Consider the following 23432-nt stretch of genomic DNA (forward strand, 5'->3'; position numbering starts at 1 on the left):
ACACAACATACTGCATATACCATACCACCCTAGGATAACAATGAGAACTTCATATCTTTTCCGAGCCACAAACGACTATGTACTCAACTAGCCAAGAACTTCCCATTGATTCCATCTAGATGAAAATCACTACACATGCTCCTCATGCTCATAGAAAAAAAATATGCATATCTAACCATGGTAGAAACCATCAAGAACTCTTTGAATCCCATTTGCACAAAACCAAACCGTCAAGACTGAATCCTTCTAACTCAACCAGCTACACAAGACACTAAAACCCAAGAGCATTGTTGCGAAAAACCTGCAGAAACTCATTACCTCGTAAGCATCCAAAGAACTAATCATATCCTTACCATGCCGATCCGGCCTACTACCAAGCTACCCCTTCTATCCAAGTTCCTTCTAGTTTATCTTCAACTTGATACTTCTTCTTGCTATAACACCACAATTCCTCAACCCAGACTCACCACACGAGATCCAAGTATAAAACCACACCGTCTAAGGCTCATAAGCTGCTAAATACTCTCTTAAATATTCCCAAAAGCACCACATTGAAAATACCTACCCCAACAAGACTTCCTGCGAATCTGAAGCCATTACCTTCCGGATATTGATATATATAGAATCCCATAATTGATATTGAAATGACACAAGTCTTGACACCCTCCAATGCAAACCTCAGTTTCTAGACAATTATACAACTTGAAAATCTCCAATTCTTACATGTACAATCTTGAACCCATTAGAACCATTCTCGATAGTCACCCACCCTAATCAAACTGCAATTAGACTGATCAAACAAACCAGATGACCTGTGCTCCATTAGCACTCCGACATCGCAGAATGTAACCTCACCGACAACCAAGAAACTTCCTACTCTATGCACCGTACATCATTTACCAATAACAACTCAAGTCATTCCATGATTCTCATACACCTATAAAGCATAACATAACCTTTATCGAAATTTCCTTACTCGATCCATCCTCGGTCTCAACCTTCGTAAGCCATAACTGATTCACCAATATGCCTCAAATTGGAACCGATATAGCACATAACTGTGCAATCAACTAAACAATAGCAGACTGCCCCAACTTGGCTCAAGGCCATATATCAAAACACCAAATAACTCATGATGCATGTACTCTATTACTAACATAATACCATAGTGAGATTAAACTCAATCCTTCATAAGCTCGTGAAACTCAGACCATCTAATACTTTAAATCTTCTGCAAATCTCGCATTCACCCTCATAACAGTCAAGCCCACTCTCTTAGGTGACCCAAATTCAAATTGCAACACATATATTTCTCTGGCAATAGAGATCTTCCAATAAAGAAATAAAGGATCACGCAGACTTCAGAACAATCCACAGGAGATAGCCCACCTGTCTTGCCTCAACTAACATCTTCTTATACCCTTCTGTTGTCATAAACATTACATAGTTACTTAATATTTCTGCATCTGAACTCATATCACAACGTGAAATCCACTTCACTTCCTAACTAGGCAACATGAAAAGGTCCTTCAACAAGCCCACAACTCAGGCCAAACATCAAATCACGATGGAAACCAAGCACCGTATAGTTCTTACTACCCCCAAGAAAACCCTTCTTGCCTCGTTCAAATCATGTGCACACATCTCGCAGTCACATCATACTCATCACGTAGCTATCCAGTCATCACTCCCACTAATAGGGACACTATCAGAGCTACAAATCCAAAAGCACGTGCTCCCACAATCAACACCTCAGTGCTCAAGCTATAGTCAAAACCCGGCCCTAAGTCCTCCAGACTAGCCCAACATCAACACACAGAGATCACCTCTCGCCCCACAATCAGGGAATCACAAGCCATCGATGCACATCTGATATAGAATGCTTATGCGCGCATACAAACGTGTGGAAGGAATTCAAAGAGTTACATTTCAAGCTGAATCAAGGACGCATGATAAGAACTCAAGAATGTGAAGTTTTCCTAAAGGTTCCTCCCTAGTATAAGTACAGACATCTCCGTACCGATCCGCGAGACTCTACTAAACCCTCTCATGACTCGTGAGACTTATGTAACCTAGGCTTTGATACCAACTTGTCACGATCCTAAAACCGACTCGGTCATGATGGTGCCTATCGTGAAACTAGGACAGCTAACACAACTCCTGTATTAACCATTAATCAATAAAACATTTTTAAGTCTTTAATTAATCAAATATTTCATAATGAAAGTCTAATTGAACAGTGAATAATATACAAGCCCGACATCGGAGTGTCACAAGTCACGAGCATCTACTAAGGTCTGAATACAACAATAGTCTAAGAATGTACTAAATACAGTCTAAGGAAGACAAGAGAGAGAAAAGTAGTGCTGCTAACGTCGAGCAGCTACCTTGCTAACTCCGATGACTCTGCCACTGAGCAATCAACACCCGCTACCGAGTTCAGAAATACCTGAATCTGCACACAAGGTGTAGGGAGTAATGTGAGTATGCCAACTCAGTGAGTAATAAAAGTAAAGGTAGCTGAGAGATAAGAAAACTCGTAAAACACAGCAAAATGCTACAAAGAGGCAGTGTAAAACCAATACAATGCAATAAAATAGTGAGAACTTGTAAAACACCTTAGTTCAGCATAAGCTTCTTTAAAACATCTTTTAACAGTTAAACGAGTGGATGAAAAAAAGTGAGAAAAAGGTAAACACGTGAATTCAGCCCCTCAGGCAAAATACCAATAGAACCAGCCACTCGGGCTATCTCATAATCACTTGTATCAGCCCCTCGGGCTAGATCACATCACACACTGGGTACACACGCTCACTAAGGGTGTACAAACTTTGGGAGGGGCCCCTTACGGCTCAAGCGCAATATCAAGCCATCTCGTGGCATAATCAATAGACTCTCGGCCTCATATCAAGCCACCTCATGGCATAACAACTCAGGGCCTCGGCCTTATAATCATAAATTAGTACAACACTACAGCAGTGTACAGCCCGATCCCATAATAACCTCACAACATAGGCCCTCAGCTCTACTCAGTCAGAAATCTCTAAAAGCCACTCGGGCACAGTAAAATATGATGCTCGGCCCAAATTATCATTTAAGATGTCAAAATAGAGAAAGCATGGCCGAGTTATAAAAACAGTAAAATATAGCATGACTGAGTACAAGTATAAAGTCAAAACGATGAGGAATGGTAGTAAAAATCCCCTAAGGGTCTAAAACAGTTGGCATGAGCCCAAATATGGCATTCAGCTCAAAATATAATGATAGCAAACCGTTTTCAATCAAATACGCAGTAAAACAGTCATTTAGGGTGGACTAAGTCACAAATCCCCAATAGTACATGACCCCCACGCTCGTCATCTAGCGTGTGTGTCACCTCAAAATAGCACAACGTTGTGAAATTCGGGGTTTCATACCTTCAGGACAACATTTACAATCATTACTCACCTCAATGCGGTCCAAAGTCTAGCCCGCGATGCCTTTGCCTCTCGACTCAGCCTCCAAATGCTCCAAATCTTGCAAAAAGCAGATTCATACTATCAAAATATGCTAAGGAAACAAAGCCCATTCGAAAATATCCAATTTATACCAATACTCCCGAAATTGGCCAAACCCGGCCCCGGGCCCACGTCGCGGATTTCAATAAAAATCATAGAACTATAATCCTTACACTCTTACGAGTTCATACATACCAAGAACATCCAAATCGGACATCAAATACCCATTCAATTCCCCAAAAGAATCCTCAAACTTTTCTTCCATTCTTCCCCAATTTCCACTCAAATTTCTCAAACTAAATGAAGAAATTCAAGACTAAATCGTGGAATTAAACAAAATAGGAGTGAAGAATACTTACCCCAATAGCTCCACTAAAAATATACTCAAATTTCACATTCTCCCGAGCTCTCCAATGGTTTTTGTGATATTGGACTTAAACCCTCGATTTTGAACTTAAACATTCTGCCTAGATTTTTCCTTCATCGCGAACGCGGTCAAAGCCTCGCGTTCGCGAAGCAAAAATAATTCACAACTCAAATTCCTCTTACGCGAGCGCGAACACTACCCTCACGAACGTGATGCCCTACTAAGCTCAGCCTGCGCGGACTCGTTTCTTCAGTCGCAAACGCGATGCTTTAGGGCCTGGGGCCCAAGTCTGCTCACCCCTATACGCGAACGTGAACCATGCCACGCGTTCGCGATGCACAAATAGATTCAACCTTCGTGAACGCGGGACCAACATCGCAAACGTGAAGGTTAACTGGCCTGTCACACTCAACATCTCTTCGCAAACGCGAAGAGCAAAACTCTGCAACACTGATCTAAAGACATCTACAACTTTCAAAACAAAAATTTAATCCATTTAGCCACCCAAAACTCACTCGAGGCCCTCAGGACCTCAACCAAACATGCCAACATATCCCATAACATCATTCAAACCTGTTCCAACCTTCGGAATGCTCAAGACAACTTAAAAACACCAAAATTACATCGGATTCAAGCCTAAGAATTCCAAAAGTTTCCAAATTTTGCTTTCGATCAAACCTCGTCTGAATGACTTGAAATTTTGCACACATGTCACAAATGACACAAACCTATTCCAACTTTCGGAATTCTATTCCGACCCCTATATCAAAATCTCAGCTATCAGTTGAAAAACGCCAAAATCCCAATTTCGCCAATTTAAGCCTAAATCTTCAACGGACCTCCAAAATACATTCTGATCACGCTCCTAAGTCCTAAATCACCTAATGGAGTTAACCAAATCATAAAAATTCCAATCTAAGATCATATACTAACAAGTCAAAACTTGGTCAAACCTTTCAAATTTTAAGCTTCAAATTGGGAATTGTTCTTCCAAATTCATTCTGATTACCCTAAAAACCAAAACCAATGATTTACATAAGTCATAATACATCACACGGGACTAGTCATGCCTAAGAACTAGTGAGCAAAGTGCAAAAGCACAAAACGACCGGTCGAGTCGTTACATCCTCCCCTACTTAAACATACGTTCATCCTCGAACGTGCCTAGAGTTGTTTTGAAAACCATCAAGTCGTTGTATGACCTTACCATGCACATACCCAGGGGCAATCCTACATCACCCTATCTCATATAGGTCTAATAACACAATGAAACTGCAATTTTGCAATCCAACCTAACCCATAAACCTTAGAACTATATTTCCACTTCTGGAATCATCTACAAGATCAGAATCTCACATTTATACTCTGAATAAGTACGAACTAGCTGTAACAAGCCATATCTAAAACCCTAGATGCAATCACAAAATTTACCGCATAACTCAGACACTTTTAGCGATAACTTCAAATCATGACAGTTGTACACAACAACCGAATACCGATAATAACCTCTTATTAATTAAAGTCTCATTCCAACACTTTCATATACTACCAATGATAAATGAAACATGTAGAAAGTCGTAACCATTTCTCAGATCAACCATTCGAGAAGACACTCCTCCTTTGGCATGGACCATAGCAAATTTCTGCGCCGAACATCGATATTACCCTTCAAACACGCTAAAACTGAATCCGTTTGTATTGATTCTATATCCCAACGATCTCATCTAATCCAACACAACTGCACTAGTGACATGATGAGCTATTGGTTGAGTTGCTTGTATTGGCTGAGATGAGATTCTTAGACATGAGGTTAGTACTATGGTATTGGTGGTGAGGAGTGTTTGGAAGTATGAGGGTGTTTCTGCTATGATTTGGGTAATGGCCCTTAGCGGGTGAGAGAGCTTCTTGACTTGTTGTCTTCATGGGCGGCTATGAGTTTCCACATATTTCTTTATCATGAGCAGCAATGTGGAGGTCCGGAACAAGGTTACATTCAATGTGAAGTGTATTGCCAACATCTAGGATGTTATTTGAGCAGCTATGGTGGTCAGAGGTTATTGTTTCGGGCATTTGAGTTGTGTGGGGCAGCATGTGATCGAATTTTGGATTGGAATTTTGGGCTCGATTCAGCTTGTTAAGGTTCATGCAGTGTGATGATGTGGAATTCAGATCCTATGATGAATTTCGGATGTTGAGGTTTGGGTTCTGTTCTAAGGTTATGGGCTAAGGAGGAGATGGAACCTATAGTTAAGTTGCATTGTCAGTTTTTCATAGGTTGGGTGATGGGGAATCACCCCTGGGTGTATGTATAGTGATCTCATGCAGTGGTTCGATGATTTTGGAACGACTCCAGGCATGTTCAAGGACGAACGTATGTTTAAGTAGAGGAGGATATAACGACCCGACAGATCATTTTGAGCAATTGCGTCCGGTTCGGCAGTTTGAGGTCACGAGAAACCTCATATTATGTGTATCAACTTTCATGCAAGGTTGAATTAAGTTAACGAATAATTCGGAGTCAAATTGGAAGAAGGAAACTAGTTTTGGAAGTTTAAACGGTGAGAATTTGACTGGAATTGGACTTTTGAGTAAACGGCCCTGAAATGGGTTGTGGGTGATCTCAACAATTTTGTATGGTGATTTTGAACTTAGGCGCGCGTCCGTATTCATATTTGGAGGTCCGTAGGGTAATTTGAGGCGTTTCGGTTAAAGTTGGAAAAGTTGAAGTTTGGAAAATAGAGAAGTTTGACCCATAGTTGACTTTTTTGATATCGGGGTTAGAATATGATTCCGAGAGTTGTATCAGCTCCATTATGTCATTTTGGACTTGTCTGCAAAATTTGGCGTCATTCCGGGTTGATTTGATAGGTTTCAGCACGAGTTTTGGAAGTTGGAAGGTTTAAAAGTTCCTAAGTTCGATTCATGGTATGATTTGTCGTTTCGGCATTATTTGATGTGATTTGTGACCTCGAGCGAGTCCATGTTAGGTTATATGACTTATTTATGTGTTTGGACGTGGTGCATAGGGCCTCAGGTGTGTTCCGGGTGGGCTACGGGTCATTTTTCCTTGTTTTTGAACTGCTGTTTTCTGCTTCTGGTATCCTCTTTCGCGATCGCGAACTGCCTTACGTGTTAGCAAAGCTTTGTTGCTAACCACCTGTAAATCCTTCTTCGCGTTCACGTTTAGAGCCTCACGTTCACGAAGCTCTGTCTCTCCCTTCATCGCGTTCGTGTTTCCCTCACGCGTTCGCGTAGTTATGTCGTTTCACTCTTCGCATTCGCGTACTAGTTCACGCGTTCGCGAAGAGCAGTCTCTGGGCCATAATATTTTTTCTTCTTCGCGTTCGAGGACATGTTGTCGCGTTCGAGATGAGTAACCTGGGAACCTTCCTTTTTCTTCTCCGCGAACGTGATACTTCCTCTGTGTTCGCGATGCTTTAAGACCTGGGTAGAATAAATAGTACTCTATTCTGAGGGTTTCCCATTTTCACCATTTTTGGAGTTCTAGAGCTCGGTTTTGGGCGATTCCTTGTGGGTTTTTCAAGAAAAATGATTGGGTAAGTGTTTTTCACCTAGAATTGATTATATTGCATGAATTTGTCTTCATTTTTATCATTTAATTTGTGATTTGGGTTGAGGAAAATGTTGGTTTTTGAAGAAAATTTCTAAAATAAAAAATCATGATTTGAGGGGCCAAATTGTATCGGAATTTAATAAATTTTGTATGGTTGAACTCATATTGGAATGAGTATTCGGTTTTTGTAAAATTTGTCGGGTTCCGAGGCATGGGCCCGCGGGTCGACTTTTGGACCGATTTTTAGATTTTGTTAAAGATTGAGACTTTATGATCCGGAAGATTTTCTTATGTGTTTTATTTGTGATTTGAAGTTAATTTGGTTATATTTGAGCCGTCCAGAGATCTTTTAACCCGAGAAGTGCATTTTAGAGTATCGGTTTGTCGTCTTTGAGGTAAGTATCTTGCCTAACCTTGTGTGAGGGACTTCCCCTTAGGATTTGAGTCTTCTATGTTAACTGTAGTCCGTGCACTCGTGGTGACGAATGTGTGCTCGGACTTATTTGTGGGAAATTTGCCTCTAGGGTTCTTAGGTCCTTATGTTCATTAAGTGCAAAGTATTCCGGTATGATTGAGTTTCCTAATTGCTTAAAATACCTCTATATGCTCTATATGATGTTGCTAGCTTTCCCGTAATTCCTATGTGTTACTTGACCCCTAATTGCCTTATTTGAAGTTATTGTCTTCCTTATTGTTTTGATACTTCTTAATTGTGAGTCCCTCTATGACTTCGTGCAACTATGTTACATGTCCAATTGTTGTGGTTACCGGTGTAGTTATCACATGCTTATTATGTCTTGTTGTTTTGTTAAGGTTAGTGTGCTTCTTGGTTTTTCCGTGATCCTTATTATGTAGTATTCATGCTTGATTTGATGAGTATTCATGTTGAACCAGGATTATGGTATTTCCTTGGTATTTGACCGTTGTTGAGTATTGACTCAAGATGGGATTTATCTTGTGAAGTTAATTGTTGGAACGAGATTGGTTATTGTTAATTCCCTTGTCATGATGTATTTGTTTCTATTGTTGATTCCCTTGCCGGGATGTTGTTGTTTCTACTGTTTGGGTGAGGAAGAGTGATAAAGCACGAAGAGTGATGCCGTGCACATTTACATTTATATTGATGCATATGGTGAGGAAGAGAGATAAAGCACGAAGAGTGATGTCGTGCACATTTATACTATTCATATGGTAAGGAAGAGTGATAAAGATGTCATGCATATTTATATGATTCATATGGTGAGGAAGATTGATAAAGCACGAAGGGTGATGTCGTGCACATTTCTATTATTGATTGCATGGTGAGGATTGAGAGTTAAAGCACGAAGGGTGATGTCGTGAACTTTCTGTTTGTTGTGTTTATTTGTTGTTATCAATTCAAGTGTTTTAACTATTTAAATTCCTTTACTGCTGTGATTCTTTGTGTTGGAACCTACAGTGTTTTCAATACCTCACCGTATTTATATATATTTATATATATACATTTCAATACTTCAGACTTCAATAATTGCTACATCTTTAATTTAATTAGTGTCTCAATTATATTCCCTTAAACTGTCTGAGGTTGTATTTTACTTAAAAGGAAATTTCTACTAAGTTTTAAGTTATTAATTCCCATGTTAAAGGTAATAATTCATTCGATGTTGTATGTAAATTGAAAGTGGTACTTTCTTTACTCAAATGATTTCTAAAAATAACTTCATCTTTTCTCGTTGATTTTCCTAATTAGTTTAGAAATTGTAATTTACTTAGTATTATGTAAATGAGACTTTTTGAACATCTTAAGTGCATTTGTACGGACATTATGTATCGTATATGTAAGCACGTGATTTTTGCCCTACATGAGAATTACTCCCAAAAAATGCAAAATAAAATGATTTTCCTTGGTGTGTAATTTTGAGCAATTTGGTGTATTTTTGTGATATTATTTGTATTTGTCTGTGTTTGCTTATTTGTTAAATTAATAAAAAATACAAAAATATGTCGCATTTTGCATGTAGGATTTAATTCTATAATTGTTAGTAATTAAATTAGTTTTACAAAAAATTAAAAATTACAAAAATAGGCATCTTTTGCATTTTTAGCATTTAATGTCCAAATGAACAATTTTATGCTTAATTATTACTTAATTGTGCGTTAATTGTTATTGGTAGTTAATTTGCGCTTTTATAACTTAATTTAGTTCTTAATAATAATTTAAGTATTTTCATAATTTAGTCTTAGGAAATAAAAGAAGAAAAGATAACAAAAACACAAATAAAAATCGAATTGGGCCACTTCTTCAATTTTCAAACCATAGACCCAAATAATTGCCCAATCTTTCCCATGACCCAGTCCACTTCAGACCAGGTCGACCCAGTCCGCCCCATTAACCCATTAACCCAAGACCCACTTTTCATTTTTGTCCTAACACAAAACAAAACAAAACACAAACAAAAAACCCTAAAAACCTAAACTAAACTATCCGCCCCCCACCCTCTCTTCTTCTTCTCCAAGATACCAAACACACCAAGCATCCATGGCAGCACTTCCGTCTCCTCCGGCTCACAACCACCACCATCGTCCAGCCCCGTCGCTACTGCCCCATCTTCTTCGCGACGTCCTTCACCTCCGGCGACCATGGCTGCCCGTTCCGTGCTTTGCTTTCGTCGGAATAGCCTCTTCTGTTTCACGTCCAAACATACGCCATTGCTACTGCGCTGCTTTCTGCTTCATCGTCCCTCTGTCCCAGCCACCAGCCTCGTCGTCCCGTCGTCACTGCCCAAACGATCCTCCATTAAATCCGACGAACGCTGCTGCTTAGCCTTCGTCGTCACTGCCCGACGTCCAGTCCCCCCCCCCAGCTGCTGCTTCTTCACCTCCAAACAGACCTCGTCGACCATTGTTGCTGCGTCGATTGCCTCCCCGTCGTCACCACCGTTACGCCCAGTCGTTTCCATGGCCAAGCTCGTCAACCAGTCATTTTGGCTGTGTTGTTGCTGCCTCAACGAACAGCTGCTTCTCTCTCTAAGTTGCTGCCTCACTTTCACCATCTTCGTCGTCCGCTTCAAGCTCGCGCTGCTACTTCATCGTCCACCATTTCGTTCAGTTGAGTTGCTGCCACCATTTCGTTCAGTTGAGTTTTAGTCGAGGTCGTCGAGCGTAGTTTTGAGTTCGCCAAGTTTACAAGGAAGTCGAGTTCGTCGTTGAGTTCGTCGTTGAGTCCGGGCAGATTTATTCCCATCTAAGGTTCGTCGAAACAGTTCATACAATCGAATCCGTCGTTTTTCATCTCCGGTTAGTAGTTTTTTTTGAGTTTTATTTTGTCCGCATTTTGTTTTGATATTTTCGAATCTAAAATCGGCAAATGTGTGTTTTGTTCATGTCTATGTTTAGATATTTGATTTTTTGTTTTGTTCATGTTCATGTGTTTTTGTTGAATTAATTTTCAGATTTCAAATGGAAGTTAATTAGTTATTTTTCATGTTTATTTCATGTTTGTATTGTTGTTTAAGTGAATATTTGTTGGTTTAATGTTTGTTAGATTCAAATTGAAATTTAATTAATTATTTCTTCAATTTGTTTCATGTGTTATGCATTTTTCAGAAAATATTAAAGTTGTTTGAATCGTTAGAATCCGTCATGTTTGTTGCTAAAAATAGATTTAATTCATGTTCATCTTTGTTTGAAGTTCATGTGTAAATTCAGTGATTTAACGTGAGTTTATGTTTGTTTGTGATTCGCTTGATTTAATTTGAATCATGTATATTGTTGTTTGTATTGTTGTGTTCTTGCTCATACATTCATGGTCTAAATTAACCAGGATTAGTTCCCGATATGGTTAATTCATTCCATTAATTTTGAGTTGTGTTGTTCATCGTGTTCATATAATTGTTGTTGAAGATTGTTGAGAAATTGGTCATCTTGACTATATTTTGGTTGAGTTATGATTAATTGATTGTTTAGAGCAGAGGGGTAATTTGGTAAATTGCATTGCATTCGGGGGTAGATTTGTAAATTGCAATAAGGTCGGAAGGGTAGTTTGGTAATTAAACATTATTTTGATTCTTTATGTTAAGCATGGGGGACAAATATAATGGGGTGGGGTTTTTGAGGTATTTGTTTAATATAATGGGGGACAAGACAAAACATAATGGGGAGGAATCTTGTACTTTTTTAATATAGGCATGGGGGACAAATTATAATGGGGAGGAATCTTGTACTTTTTTAATATAGGCATGGGGGACAAATTGTAATGGGTTGGGAATGTGTTAGTTGTTTAATGTAGGCATGGGGGACAAAATTTAAAATAAAGAAGACATTTAATAGTGGGCCAAAGCATGCCATTGGGGGAATAATTTTGGGGTTGGGAATTGAAGACTTGTCTTGCTATATATAGAGGACTATTCTTGACATTAAGAGGAGAACTTGAACCTTGAGAGGATTTTTTTTTGGAGAGAAAAAAGAAGAGAGTTTTTAGAACTTGAATATTAAGAGATACTTGAGAGAGTTTGTGAGAGTAAAAGAGAAATCCAATTTGAACTTTCACTCGAATAATTTCTGTTTGCTTTTCTTCGAGTGTTATTCAAAAATCCGAAGCTACTGCATCTCGTGTCTTTTCTCTCTTCTGCTTTGACTGCGATTGTACTTTTTTCACTGCTGAGTTTTCAATCTGTCACTGGGTTATTCTACTGGTTGTTACTAGTTTTGCGGTGTTGCGGAACCTGCTGTTGCTGCGTTATTACTGTTGCTGACTCCTACTTCTTTGTTCTTGTACTGCTGTTTCCAGGTACACATTTGTACACTCTTGGCTTGAAGCGAAAAATGAAATATTAATCAGGCTCCTGTTCCTGTTGAATTCTTTTGTTTGGATTTGTGTTTGAATACTAATTTTCCTCTCTTCGTATAAAAATGTAGTCGATTAATTAATGAGTAATGAGGTTGCATATGTATGATTTCTTCATCTAATAATGCTAGTTTAAATTATTTGAAGAATAGTTAATCGGCTTTGATATTATTGTGTATTTATCTCATGTTCTAGCAAATAATAAAAAGTGGAATGAAAGCTGTTTTTCCTTGTACAAACGCGATCGCAATTTTCCGTTCACATAAGCCGTAACTTAATAACTAATAAGTTGCGTTTTTCAGCATGTAAATAATTAGGAGATTTTTCTTTTATTTTAGAGACGAACTTAATAGAAAATGTAGTCGCTATAGGTTTATCCTTTTAAAATAAAAATGAGACGAGCCTCGCCAAATAAATCACAAACCGCCGGGGCCCTCAATAAAATACATAACCATTGACTAGACTTTGGATTTGGCCGTTTAATGAACCTTCACGGCCTCTTCCTAAAATAACAATACGTTAGACTCTTTAGGACGCGCCTTAATAAATTTTACCTTCTTAAACTCGGGTGCACATTTATGTGACCCAAATCCAATTCTCAACGGAGTCGAAATGTGTTTCTAATCACGGGTACATTGATTGTGACGTGGTTCGAGATGCGTGTCCATGACGTTGCAATTTCATTTTAAAAAAATAAGAATGAGATGAGCCTCGCCAAATAAAATACAAATTGCGGGGCCCTCAGTAAATATTTGCTTTAAAAATTGTTTAGACTTCGGGATGGACCGTTTAGTAAAATTCCACGGTCCTACCCAAAATAAATACGCTAGTCGCTTTAGGCGCGCCTTTAATAATTTAATTTCCTTAAACTCGGGTGCACATTGATGTGACCCAAATCCAAATCTCAACGGAGTCAAAGTGTGTCGACGACCACGGGTACATTGATTGTAACGCGGTTCGAGATACATTTTCACAACGTTGCAATTCTTGATAAAAATAGTAAATGATAAAAGCGGTTAAAAGTTAAATTTTGCACATAAGTTCACACTTGTATAAAATCAGATAATCAAGCCGAATATAACAGTTGAGCGACCGTGCTAGAACCACGGAACTCGGGAATGCCTAACACCTTCTCCCGGGTTAACAGAATTCCTTATCCGGATTTCTGGTATGCAGACTGTAATATGGAGTCATTCTTTTCCTCGATTCGGGATTAAAATTGGTGACTTGGGACACCCTAAATCTCCCAATTGGCGACTCTGAAATAATTAAACCAATCCCGTTTCGATTGTCCTTTAATTGGAAAAAACTCCCTTGCGCCCCCTCGGGTGCGGAAAAAGGAGGTGTGACAGCTCTGGCGACTCCACTGGGGATTATTTAACCCAGAACCACTGGTTCAGGGTTCAAGAATTCGAGCTTAAAATAATTGTTATAGTTGGCTTTATTTATTATCTGATTTTTACATGATATATACCTAATGTGCTAAATGATGCTTTTACCGCTTTAATATTATCTGAATTGTGTATATACAACTGTTACAAAACCCTTCTTCTTTCTGAGTCTTCTGAACTTATGGTGTATACGTGCACGTGACCCACCTTTCTGTTAGAAGTCATACCAAATAAGACGAAGTTGGGACAAGTAACTAGGCCGGGCAGACTTTCGTGCTCCCGGTACGTTGCCCCCATTTCGGCTCAAGCTGTCCACTTGGGTAAGCCAGGGCTAGAACAATATGCCTCAGGTTTTTCACTTAGAAAAACTCAGCTACATGCCGGATCCCTAGTAGGAACGTTTGTTTGCATCACGTGCATTTGACTTTGGAGGCCCAACACAGGGGTTGGGTCTGTCTAGGACAGGTGTACCAAAAATGAAAATGACCATCCTGATGCATCTTACTTGCTACTACTTGCGCATTTATTTGATTCGGACTTGTGTGCTGACTGACTTGTGAATATCAGGAATAATATTTTGAAATTGAAAAAAAGAAATAGCGGTTAGGGAATTGATTGTTTATTTTTGAAAAGAAAACAAATGCCCAAATACTGTCAAAACTCTGCCGAAATTTTGAGAAAATGAAAAAAAATGTCTTATTAGTTTGTTTTATTAAAAGCTAAGAAAAGAAAAAAAGAGTCGTTGTTCTGTTGTGTTTTTCAAAAATAAAAATAGAAAAAATATATAGTTTGTCTTGCCATGAAAATGAAAATGAAAAAAAGAGTCTTACTTTTAAAATGGTTTTTTATTTATTTATTTATTTGCTTATGAAAACGTAAAAAATAAAAAAAATAAAAAAATAAAAAGTCTTCATTATCTTTCATTATTTGTCGCAAATATATATATATATAAATCCGAAAAGTTTTTTTTTATTTTCAAAAGATATATATATCTTTATTTGTTGCAAAGAGTATTTATCTTGCCAAGAAATTCAAAGTAAAATTCCAAAAAAGATATGTCTTGCAAAAAATAATATAAATATCTTTATTTTCCATTGTTGATAAAACAAAAATAATAAAAATGTTTTCTTTTAAAAAAAAATCCGAAAATATTTTTATTCTTCTTTCAAAATTGAAAGAAAATTCAAAATTCAAAAAAAATACTTTCAGAAGCACTTCTTTTATTAAAAGTAAAATTTCAAAAATATTTTCTTTTTTTTTCTTTAGAATAAGAAGAAAAAAAAGCAAATGAAAATTCAGAAAAAAAATATCTTCCTTTTACTTTTGAAATTCTCAAAGTTCAAATCAAAAGAAAATGAACTTTTACAAGTCTTTCTTTCAAAAGAAATCAATCAAAAAAATATATACTTCTTTTCTTCTTTTGAAGCAGTTCTTTCACAAATTCCAATTAAAAAAATAAAAAATAAAAAATATGTGTTATTTCATTTACTTATTCACGATGCCCGAACTACGCGGGTTTGATTCTCACCGCGTAATATGTCAAATTTTAATTTTGTCATAAAGAAGTCGGGTGACGTTGTTTTATAAAAGAATAATATGTCAAATTTTAATTTTGTCATAAAGAAGTCGGGTGACGTTGTTTTATCAAGACATAGCCGAATGTTCCCGAGAGGGACGCCGGAAGGCTGACTTTGCATAAACAGCCACCTTTGGGTCATTTTTTTAAGATTTGGTCCAGTTGACCCACACAGCCTTAAAAATCTTCGTCCCCGAGGCGTTGAAAGGCCGTGTTTTCAATATTGACTTTTCTAATTCGAAAAACGATAAAAAGAGTCATAAATAAGTCAGGTGATGCTGTTTTGTCATAAATAGCCTAATGTTCCCGAAAGGGACGCCGGAAGGCTGACTTTGCATAAACAGCCACCTTTTGGGTCATGTTTAGGAGTTTGGTCCAGTTGACCCGCACAGCCTTAAAAATCTTCGTCCCCGAGGCGCTGAAGGGCCGTGTTTGCAACTCCACGTTTTCATTGTAATTTGAAAAAAAAACAAAGAGTCAGCAGTTAGGTGAATACCGTTCGGATTTTTGGTCAAAATAAGCCGACCCAGCTTCGGCCGCGTCTTAAACTGTTCTTGCCGAAATAGCCTTAGAGTATCTTTCAGTTGTCGAAAGGTTATTTTCGTAAAAGAACGGACAAGTTTGTAAAAGTGTCATAAAATAATCCTCCCCGGCCTCGAATTCATGTGGAATTTGGAAGGGGCCACGTTTGCAAAAATAACCGTTCGGTTGCATTTGTCAAACAGAGAAAGGGGGTCAGCCTTTTGTTTTTGAGTTTGTAAATCTTTTGATTAGAATATGTGGGTTGTTTGATTTTCAAGTTTGCAGGTCATCTTCAAACCTTTGAAACCTAGTTTGTTTTAAAATTGAAAAATGTGTATTATTGTTTAGCTTTTATTGGTCCGAACTACGCAAGGTCTGATTCATGCGGGGTCATGATACGTAGGCAATCCCCATAAGATTCGACCGCTTTTAATAAAGAAAGAAAGAAAAAAAAAGAGAAAAAGAAAATACAAAATAAAATAAAATACAGGGTTTCCCAAAGTGCTTTAAAAGGGGACAAATGAGCAAGCCGGGATGACGCATGTTGTTTGAAGCAAAGCATGTAGAAACGGTTAACTGCCTAGGAGCATTACATCCTCTATGTGTTGTGATCAAATCTGTTAAACTCTAACGCTAACAAAGCTTGTTGTTGTCTGAAACCAGACAAGTTAGTTGTTAAAGAACTCTGGCAACACACTCCTATCAAACCAGATCCAAAGGACCGGTAGCAACAAGCATGACTACTTCAAAGAATAGTAATGAGGAAGAAAGGCCGATGAGCCAGTTGTTAAAAGAAGCGATGGAAAAGATTGAAAGGATGAGACTAGAGATGAATGCAATGCAGCTAGCCCTAGCCAAAACACAAAAGAGCCCTGAGACACTGGGGCACATGCCGGAATACCCTCACTCCGGCCCTTCAACAAGCCATCCGAATCCCCGTTATCATCAAGAAAGAAGCCCTCATGATTCCCAAGCTCCACCGCCCCATCAACCTCTCCCAATACCAAATGTTCCGACTTATATGGGACCCACATCAGCCACCCTGCAAAGATCAAACAGCGAGCCATTACTTCAGGCTCCCGATACGCAATACTATCCCCCTGAGCCTACATTCCATGCCCCCGAACCACATGCCTACAATCCACATTTGGAGGCACCGGCCGAAATTGAAAAGCCGGTTAAAGCCCCAGAACAAGATGAGGTATTGAGGAAATTCAAAAGCCTGGAGCAGTCCTTCAGGAACCTGCATGGATTGGGCAACCAGGTCAGCATGGCCTACAAAGATCTATGCCCTTTCCCGGATGTCCAACTCCCGGCTGTGTTCAAGATGCCTAAGTTTGATTTATATGAAGGGCACGGTGATCCCATGGCACATTTGCGGGGATTCTGTAGTAAAATGAGAGGGGCAGGCGGTAAAGATGAACTGCTGATAGCCTATTTTGGCCAAAGTCTGAGCGGATCGGCACTCGAATGGTATACCAAACAGGATTCCAGCAGATGGTACACTTGGGATGATCTGGCGCAGGCTTTTGTAGGTCATTTCCAATACAATCTTGAGATAGTCCCTGACCGTCTCACGTTGTTGAGGACCGGGAAGAAGCCTGGGGAAAGTTTTCGCGAGTTCGGGTTCCGCTGGAGAGAGCAAGCAGCCAGAGTCGATCCTCCTATGAGAGAGGGAGAGATGGTGGACTACTTCTTACAAACCTTGGAGCCAACTTACTTTGGTCATCTAGTGACGACAGTTGGTAAATCTTTCAATGAAGTAGTTAAAATGGGCGGTATGATCGAAGAGGGACTCAGGTCCAACAAAATCCTGAGCTATTCGGCAATCAAAGCAACCACTCAGGCCATCCAGAGCGGCACTGAGGGTGTACTGGGGAAGGAGAAGAAAGAAGATGTCACGACCGTTGAGTCTGGAGCCTGGTTCGGATCTAGAGGCCCGTCACCCTACTATGGCCACCCACGACCCTACCACCAAAATTACCCCCGCACTCCATATAGCCCTCCACGACATTATTACTCACTGCCAGATCCCCATTTTTCCGTTCATCATGCACAAACCTATACCCACTCTCCAGCACACGCACAATGGCGTGCACCGGCTCCCCAAAATACATACCCACCTCCACCAAACATATATCCACTTCCGAGGGCCTATAGAAATCCTCCAGGGTCAGGTTTCCGGGGGAATCAAGCTTTTAAGAATGAGAGGAAGCAGAAATATACTCCGCTGGGAGAATCCTATACTACCGTGTTCCACAAATTGAGGCAGTTAGGCCTATTGAATCCTATTGAGCCCAAATTACCAAATCCCCTTCCTGAAAATCTTGACCCTTTAGCAAGTTGTGAATATTGTTCGGGGGCTCCCGGACACGATACCGAGAGATGTTGGAAGTTGAAGAATGCCGTGCAAGAACTCATCAACACAAATAGGATCGAGGTTCAGGTTCCAGAGCCGCCAAACATTAATGACGATCCGTGCCGGTGAAAATAAATGAAAAATTGGACGGTCAACAATTGGACGGCTACTCCTCGTCCTATCCGAAGGGAGTCTTGGTAGTGGGCTCTGATTTTTCTTTCTTGTTTTGGATTATTGCAGAGTTGTAATCCAGTTTTGTTTTAGTGTGAAACTCTGTTATCCCGTATTTCTATAAAGCGAAAGCTTTTCTCTTCTTATTTTGTTTTAAGTCTGTTTTCTTCCTTTTCTCTTTCTAAACAAAGCTCTTTATACTGATTCCAATGACGTGGCATGCATAACGGATCTTCAACTTAGTCTAAATATCAATCTGATTCTGAACTGATTATACAAAAGGTCAATCACGATGACGAATCGGGATACGATGATAATAAAGCCTTCAAAGAGACAAACAGAGAGTTAAGCTAGTTGGAAGAGAAATCCAAGCCCAACTTAAATGACGCATAAGACATCAATTTAGGGGATGCAGACGATATCAGGAAATTTGAAGAGGGACAGCAAGTGTTGAAACGGATCCTCCCACATCAGGCCAAAGCAAAAATGGTAAATTTGTCCCGAATTGGCAGTGGTCATCTATTGTGACCAAGATGTTATCCAGTTGCGCTTTATGTCAGACAGATGTCGAGGGAAGATGCATCGACATTGCTATTAATTGTTGTTTGTTTGTTTATACTTGGCATTCATCGGAGAATGAAATGACGGAGGCAATTTTTTCTTCTATCCAAACATTTTAACCTTTGCTTCCCCTTTTGAGCCTTATCTATTCTTTCATACCCCTCTTTTGGAATCAGTAATGAAAATGAGAAAAAAAAGAGAGAAGGAAAATATAATAAAAACAAAAGAAAAAAAAAAGGAAAGAAAAAAAAAGAGAAAAAAGAAAAAAGGAGTTGTGAACTACGTTTGATCTGATTCCTCAAAGAAGGATACGTAGGCGCCTCACGGCTCGGTCATAGTGTAACCAAAAAATAAGAATCCTCAAGCAAGAAACTGGGGCAGAATTTATGTTTGTAATGTTGGGAAAGAAGTTCGATTCCAAGAGTTGTAATGGTTTTTACCCATCAGAATTATTTTGAACCCTTTTTGATGCCCTCTTTTTCTTTTAGCCATAAACAAAAAAAAACCCATGTTGATGTCCAAAAAAGACCTCCCGATCAGAATCCGAGGAAAGCCAAGTTAAGCAAATAAAAGCAGAGAAAGTCGGCAACAAATTGATAACCTAAAGAATCCCCAGCAAAGAGTCATATCGGCACCATAAGGCGACGAGAATTGAGAGAAATGAGAGAGTCTCATCAGTGAAAACCACTCGAAGGCCACTATGAGGCGACAAGGATATAAAGGGGGCTAGCAAGATAAGATTGGCAAAAAATGGGCCGCATCCAGCGAAAGTTGGGCTTCTGCACATCCCCAGCAAAGAGTCATATCGGTAACACTCCAATCTCCAGCTTAGAAAATAAAATGAGAAGAGTCTTATCGGTGAAAACCTTCACAGGCACCATAAGGTGACGAGAATTGAGAGAAATGAGAGAGACTCATCAGTGAAAACCCCTCAAAGGGCACTATGAGGCGACAAGGATATAAAGGGGGCTAGCAAGATAAGATCCGCATCCGGCGAAAGTTGGGCTTCTGCACATCCCCAGCAAAGTAAGGCCGTCAGAAAAATTGATCGATATGAATAGACTGAGTTGGTTAATCCAGAAATGCATGACATGATCATTGGGATTGATTGTACCATTCGGATAAGTTCTTTTATTTTTTCTCTTTCCCCAACATTTGTTCAGAAAGACTTTTTCTTTCATCTTTTTAAAGTCATCACTTTTTATTTTGGGTTTATAGTGTTTTTCTCCAGTAGTTTGTTTTTAGAAGGATTTTGTTTTTCAGAGCTTACTACTAATTGCCAAAATGCTGCGAAGCAAAAGGCGAACAGGACATGCCAAAGATAATACAATGAAACGGAAAAGACATTCGTTGCAAGACCGAATGATGAGTTGGCCTAAATGTCAAGGGGGTATAGTGAAAAAAGGGTCGAGATGCAAGAGCATCCTTGGCCGATCATCGACCAAATTCCAAAAAAGTCGGACAATGTGGAGCAAGGAAAGAAGTGGAAAACCACCCCCAACGGGAATGTGTTCACTAGCAGGGACATGATCCCCAACAGTAATATCATCCCCAATAAATAGTATCATCCCCAGCAAGTTCTGATAGTGTAATGGAACGCCGAAAAAAAAGGAAAAAAAAGAAAAAAAGAAAAAAAGAAAAAAAAAAGAAAAAAGAAAAAAAGGGAAAGCAACCATGTTTTTTTCTTTTAAAACTAACAAAATCTTTCTTTGATTTGAAGCAGGGAAAAGAAATGTTACAGATGGCGGATGAACATGCCATAAAGAAGATCATCAAACCGGGGCAGAAAATTTTCTCATCGCGAAAATTTTCTCAAAAAAACAGGCGCCCACCTGAATAACGAGAGGAATACTTTTTTGTCTGTTCATTTCAGGCACCCACCTGTATAACAAGGGAATACATCTCATGTCTTTACCATTGGGAGCCCGCCCATAATAACAGAGGAATACATTCAGTCTTTATATTTCCAGAGTTGAAATTGGGAGCCCGCCTAGATAACAGAGGCATACATTCAGTCTTTTCATTTCAGTCTTTTCATTTCAGGTGTTGAAATTGGGAGCCCGCCCAGATAACAGAGGCATACATTTCAGTATTTATATTTCCAGAGTTGAAGTTGGGAGCCCGCCCAGATAACAGAGGCATACATTTCAGTCTTTATATTTCCAGAGTTGAAGTTGGGAGCCCGCCCAGATAACAGAGGCATACATTTCAGTCTTTATATTTCCAGAGTTGAAGTTGGGAGCCCGCCCATAATAACAGAGGAATACATTCAGTCTTTACTTTTCAAGCGTTGAAGTTGGGAGCCCGCCCATAATAACAGAGGAATACATTCAGTCTTTACATTTCAAGCGTTGAAGTTGGGAGCCCGCCCATAATAACAGAGGAATACATTCAGTCTTTATATTTCCAGTGTTGAAGTTGGGAGCCCGCCCAGATAACAGAGGCATACGTTCAGTCTTTACATTTCAAGCATTGAAGTTGGGAGCCCGCCCAGATAACAGAGGAATACATTCAGCATTAATTTTCAAGGATTGAAGTTGGGTGCCCGCCCATACAACAGAGGCATACGTTTCAAGATCAAGTCAGAAGACAATAAAACAGAGGATTACAACAGGAATCCCCAACAGGAAACAATAAAAAATCCCAGCACCGGGAAGCAAAAGGTTGCAACAAGAGGTCCCAGCACATACTCAAAAGCATGGGTCAAAAGGAAGAAAGCCATGTCCCCAGCGGACCGAGCAAAATGATATTCAGAAAAGCAAATGGCCAGTATCATTCCAAGTTCAAGGAAGAAAAGCACCGGAAGAAGCACAAGCCGACAAGAAAGCAAGGCAACAAGAACAAATTTCAATCTAGCCTAGCTTCTTGTTTTATTTTAAGCACGGTGTAATAAGGAGATCAGTAAGCAGTGATAACAACATGCAACAACAGTAACATTGCAGTCCCACGGTAGTCCCAGCTACCAAAACTTCCCGAACTACATTAACCTGATTCCCCTTTAGCCAGAGATATGTAGGAAACCTTTGAAGCAAAGGTTCGGTTAAATCTTTTTCAAAAAATGCTTCACCCGGAGTACTCGGATGGGCAAAATCGCTCGCTTTATCTTTACACGAAAACCCTTCGTGTCTCCGGGCAAAGAGGGGCAGCTGTAAGCACGTGATTTTTGCCCTACATGAGAATTACTCCCAAAAAATGCAAAATAAAATGATTTTCCTTGGTGTGTAATTTTGAGCAATTTGGTGTATTTTTGTGATATTATTTGTATTTGTCTGTGTTTGCTTATTTGTTAAATTAATAAAAAATACAAAAATATGTCGCATTTTGCATGTAGGATTTAATTCTATAATTGTTAGTAATTAAATTAGTTTTACAAAAAATTCAAAATTACAAAAATAGGCATCTTTTGCATTGTTAGCATTTAATGTCCAAATGAACAATTTTATGCTTAATTATTACTTAATTGTGCGTTAATTGTTATTGGTAGTTAATTTGCGCTTTTATAACTTAATTTAGTTCTTAATAATAATTTAAGTATTTTCATAATTTAGTCTTAGGAAATAAAAGAAGAAAAGATAACAAAAACACAAATAAAAATCGAATTGGGCCACTTCTTCAATTTTCAAACCATAGACCCAAATAATTGCCCAATCTTTCCCATGACCCAGTCCACTTCAGACCGGGTCGACCCGGTCCGCCCCATTAACCCATTAACCCAAGACCCACTTTTCATTTTTGTCCTAACACAAAACAAAACAAAACACAAACAAAAAACCCTAAAAACCTAAACTAAACTATCCGCCCCCCACCCTCTCTTCTTCTTCTCCAAGATACCAAACACACCAAGCATCCATGGCAGCACTTCCGTCTCCTCCGGCTCACAACCACCACCATTGTCCAGCCCCATCACTACTGCCCCATCTTCTTCGCGACGTCTTTCACCTCCGGCAACCATGGCTGCCCGTTCCGTGCTTTGCTTTCGTCGGAATAGCCTCTTCTGTTTCACGTCCAAACATACGCCATTGCTACTACGCTTCTTTCTGCTTCATCGTCCCTCTGTCCCAGCCACCAGCCTCGCCGTCCCGTCGTCACTGCCCAAACGATCCTCCATTAAATCCGACGAACGCTGCTGCTTAGCCTTCATCGTCACTGCCCGACGTCCAATCCCCCCCCCAGCTGCTGCTTCTTCACCTCCAAACAGACCTCGTCGACCATTGTTGCTGCGTCGATTGCCTCCCCGTCGTCACCACCGTTACGCCCAGTCGTTTCCATGGCCAAGCTCGTCAACCAGTCATTTTGGCTGTGTTGTTGCTGCCTCAACGAACAGCTGCTTCTCTCTCTAAGTTGCTGCCTCACTTTCACCATCTTCGTCGTCCGCTTCAAGCTCGCGCTGCTACTTCATCGTCCACCATTTCGTTCAGTTGAGTTGCTGCCACCATTTCGTTCAGTTGAGTTTTAGTCGAGGTCGTCGAGCGTAGTTTTGAGTTCTCCAAGTTTACAAGGAAGTCGAGTTCGTCGTTGAGTTCGTCGTTGAGTCCGGGCAGATTTATTCCCATCTAAGGTTCGTCGAAACAGTTCATACAATCGAATCC

Source organism: Nicotiana tabacum, chromosome 18, assembly GCF_000715075.1.
Source record: "Nicotiana tabacum cultivar K326 chromosome 18, ASM71507v2, whole genome shotgun sequence".
NCBI lineage: Eukaryota > Viridiplantae > Streptophyta > Magnoliopsida > Solanales > Solanaceae > Nicotiana > Nicotiana tabacum.